At 39.3% G+C, this 4,362-nt stretch overlaps 1 pseudogene; it reads right to left on the bottom strand.

Moving 5' to 3' along the window:
- Positions 1–1,834: 1,834 nt before the first annotated feature.
- Positions 1,835–4,122, bottom strand: LOC105874215 (52 kDa repressor of the inhibitor of the protein kinase pseudogene; annotated as a pseudogene).
- Between the last annotated feature and the right edge of the window lie 240 nt (positions 4,123–4,362).

The following is a 4,362-nucleotide window of genomic DNA, read 5'->3' as shown; positions in this document are numbered from 1 at the left end:
GCTCAAGGGATCCTCCTGAGTAGCTGAGACTATAGTCACATAGCACTATCTATACCTTGGATGATTTTGACTCTTTAAAATCATAGATACGGGACCGTCTTTAGCAAATCAGCTCTTTAATAACTGGAGCACCAGACCTAGTGTAATCACTCAAGAAATAATTTTTACTGAAGCAATTTTTCCAATATTCTCTTCCTAATAGAAGGCATGATGAATCGCCAAGTATTTTCTTCATCATAGCCATATTTGCTAGAATTATAATATACAATGGCTAAATTTCCACTCTACTCTTACTGAATGTCAATAATGCCTACTGAGATTATTACTAAAACAACTGAAATTCTAGTTTTTTGAAGGCTCATATGGCTCTGGGGATCAAATTGCAAGAGCAATGTAATTTTCAGCATCTGCCTAGCACTATATTAAACTCACAAGCAGGGCATTATCTCTAATTTGTCCTTTACTTGTCATAATAGAAAATAACTAGGCCCATGTCATATATAGACCCACGTATCTAAACTCAAATTGTCTCTGATTCACACAGCTCACAGCAATCAGACAACACACCACACTATATTTTGGGGGGTCGTAGCCCTGTGTCCTCCGAATCATCAATCCTCCACCTTTCCAGCCCTTGTCAATAAGGACCAAATCTCCAGAGTGTGTGTGTGAACTGTAAATAGTTGCGTCATCATTTTTTTCCATCACTCAGAAACCTAGGCATCAAATCATTTGATGATATTTAGATGACACTGGTACAAAATCAGCCTATTTATATAAGAGTAGAGATCAGCAAGGATCAGTTTTTTTAATAAACCACATAAATTTTATTATTCATTATTTTCCCTGATTCAATTAACTCTTTTTTAAACAAAATTCACATTTATTCAGATTGAAATTAAATATTCAAAATTTATTTTCTTCACCAAAAATAACATCAATGTTTTCCATATTGTTTCTAGATAAACCACAAAACACTTATTTTTGTAGCTTTTCCAGGTTTTGCTTATAAATCAAGATGACGCAGTAGATAAAGTCATGGAAAAAGACAGAAGAAGAAGACAAGTCAGTTGTTAGTATCCATGGCCTGATTTTGTCCTAACCATCAAACAGAAATGTTCTACACCCGTTAAAAAGCTTATGAAGATGTAGGCTCAACAAAGAAATGTAAACAGCAACAACTAGATGTGGAACAACTAATGCAGGCTCTTCCATTCAAACTTTAATTGTCACCTGTTCCTTTAAGTTCATTTGATAAAGACAAAATCTACAATGAAATCTTAGTTTGGTGAGTTCACAAGCTTCTCTCTCTGATAATTTCTTTTGACTGTCCATTACAGATTTTTAACAATATATTTAAAACTTCCACTAGTCAAAGATCAATTGTGGGCTTCATTGTAACATTTTATAAAATGTATTCCTTCCTCCCACACCTGCTCAAAATTTATTTCTTCCAAGAATTGATAACTCACTATGTGATGTGGATCTACTGTGATAGCTAATGTTATGTCTACATTGACTTAACTACAACAATTCCAGAGTGCCACCAGCAGAGATCACAAAGAAGTAAAACGGGGCATGATATCTTCTGGAAGAACAGATAAGTCTTCAAAAGTAAAACGGGGCACTTTCGATGATATCTTCTGGAAGAACAGATAAGTCTTCAAAGCACGAGAATTCAAACAGGGGCCATTCAAAGAAGTAGATTATCAGTGGCTAAACTATTCCATGGAGGCCTATAGGCGAAGATAATCAGTGATTAAATGCCCAACATACACCTTATGGATCTTCTTTCAAATATCAAATATAAGAGAAAAACTATTTTAAAAGTCTGTTAGGTATTTTCAATGTTTTCTCAATTATCTGTAGGAAGCTCTGACTTAGTTGTATGGACTTTGATATATGTGTCCACCATTAAATCCAGATCATGTTTTATATCAAAATTTATGTTAAGCAAAGCCAAGTTACTTGACCTTTGGTCTGTCAAAGTGTTCCTCAAGTATGCTTTGAGATGCTTTGAACCATTTTTGTAGCACTCATTCTCAATCTTCATCACAGGAAGAATACACAAGACCTTTAGCAATGCATATACATTAGGAAAAAACTTGTTGTCAGCATGTGGAGGGCTTCATAAATGGTGGATGGAAGCTCAATATCTTTCCCTCTGTGTTTCCATTTAGTTCTCCAACAATGAAGTTCAGCTGAGAGTGTTTCCGGATTGGGTAAATCACTTCTGTAGATGTCAGCATGGTGTTCCTCTGACGTACTGAATTTGAGCTGACCCATGACTGAGGGTACCAGAGATAAACATTTAAGAGCTTTGAGGTGCTGTTCTGAGAATATATCTTTAAGTTCCTGAATAATGTGCTCTACTGTTGGAACACTTAGGGTTGCTTTATAGTAACTGTCAGAGATTAGTTGAGGTTCCAAGTTACTTTGCTGAGCTCTGTGGAATTTCCCAGGGAGTTTCATCTGAATATCAAGTTTGGCAGCCAAATCTGTGGCTTCTTCAAACCCAAACTCATGACAGACTTTAATATTTTCCATCACTTCATTTAGTGAATGCAGTACTGCAGTCAAGCCACTGGCTGCGAAGAAGACATCAGAGGTTTGCCTCTAGAGAGTTTTCCCAAAGTCCCTTGTATAAGAGAGGACATTTTTAAGAACAACGATAGTAACAATGAAATCAAAATCTGTTGCTGCACTACAGAGGACAAGTGCTCGGCCAGCTATACAGTTATTCCATCTAATAGTTGTGTCACTATTTATACCATCTAAACATAAAACAAGTGCTTGCAGGAAGTCCACTAAAATTTCAAAAGCATCATGGCTTCTTGTCCACTGAGAATGGCAAATTTCCTTCAGTTCTTTACCCCTTTCTTCACTGTTCTGAAAAAGAAAAGAAATTACATTGTCAAGTTTTAAATGCAGTTGTGGTGATCGATGGAGAAAAGAACAAACTTCCTCAATTGTTCCCAAAGCAACACATACTCCCATAACAGGCACTGATTTTGCCAACCACATATTTAAGGCACAGGAAGAGCAAAGTGTGTAGATAGCTTGGGGATATTTCTCTACAAGTCTAGAAGCAACACCACAACACCTTTCATTCTGGAAGAAAATCCACTGGACACAATGTAAGCCTGGCCACGACAATATTCCATATTTAGCCCCCACTTCTCAGTTGTTGTAGTGAGAAATTTCACAGCCACAATTTCTGCAGCAGCTTCATGGGGCAGAAAGCCCACAAACTCCTCTCTCAGGTTATGAGATTCATTGATGAACCTCATCAGAACGGGTAGATGCTCTTCCCCTGCTATGTCTACTCAGTGAGAAGGGAAAAGAAGTGTGAGTCTCTCACTTCCCTGAGAGTTTCTTCCCGAATACAGCTCCCACAGATCTCAAGCATCTGTCTGCTGTATTTTTGAACAAAACAATGTGTTAACTGCTGTTGTCTCAAAGCGCTTTCTCAGGACCTCTTCCCCAGAATGTATCCAGCACCCCAGCAGTGCTTGAAAGTTATCAGGAGTAAAAAGACCTGTGGGGATTTCATAAGCCTCCTGTCCATCCAGAGATATGTTTTGTTTTACCAGTAGAATCAAGATTTCAAATAGAGATTTTAGGTATTCTTTATTTTCCTTCTTTTCAAGGGTTAGAGGTCAAATGTCCTCATCCTGCTCTTCAGCACCCCCTCTGCACTGGGGTTCTGAGCATTGCTGTTGCTGGTTTCTTTATGTTTTTGTTCTTGTTCAGAAGTTTCATCAGTTTTTTCTTTTTCAGTGTCCTGATTTCATCTTCACTCAGTTCTTTTATTCGTTTTCTCAATTCTTTTATTCGTTTTCTATCTACTGTGTGAATTGTTCAAATAACTGGTAAGAACAACTATTGTTGATACTGCATTATCTCCAACAACTGTCCTATAAGGACTAGTTCTACAGATAATAGGGGTCTCAAAGTGTTTGGCATGTAATCGATGTTTACTTAGTTGATCGGGTGTTTTATCTTCTAAGTCCGCTTGGCTACAATTCTCCACCCACTTCTGGCATCTGGCCGATCCCAAGGGAACCTGAAAAAGGCCAGGTCAGACTGCGTGCAGTTGGGGGCAGCGCAGAAGTTTGGCATCTTTGCCAGCCGGCCTGAGGGCCCAGCCCTCCTCTCCCCACCTCCTCAGGGCAGTCTGCTGGTCTGGTTGGGGCGTGGAGGGGAGCCAGGCCAGCCAGCTCCGCAGGGCTGATGGGGGGGGCAATTAACTCTTCATATCATCAAATAATTAAAATGCCGGCCTGAGGGCCCAGCCCTCCTCTCCCCACCTCCTCAGGGCAGTCTGCTGGTCTGGTTGGGGCCTGGAGGGGAGCCAGGCCA

The sequence above is a fragment of the Microcebus murinus genome, chromosome 12, assembly GCF_040939455.1.
Source record: "Microcebus murinus isolate Inina chromosome 12, M.murinus_Inina_mat1.0, whole genome shotgun sequence".
Taxonomy (NCBI): domain Eukaryota; kingdom Metazoa; phylum Chordata; class Mammalia; order Primates; family Cheirogaleidae; genus Microcebus; species Microcebus murinus.
The sequence above is the reverse complement of the archived record's forward strand: the minus strand, read 5'-3'. Positions and strand labels throughout refer to the sequence as shown.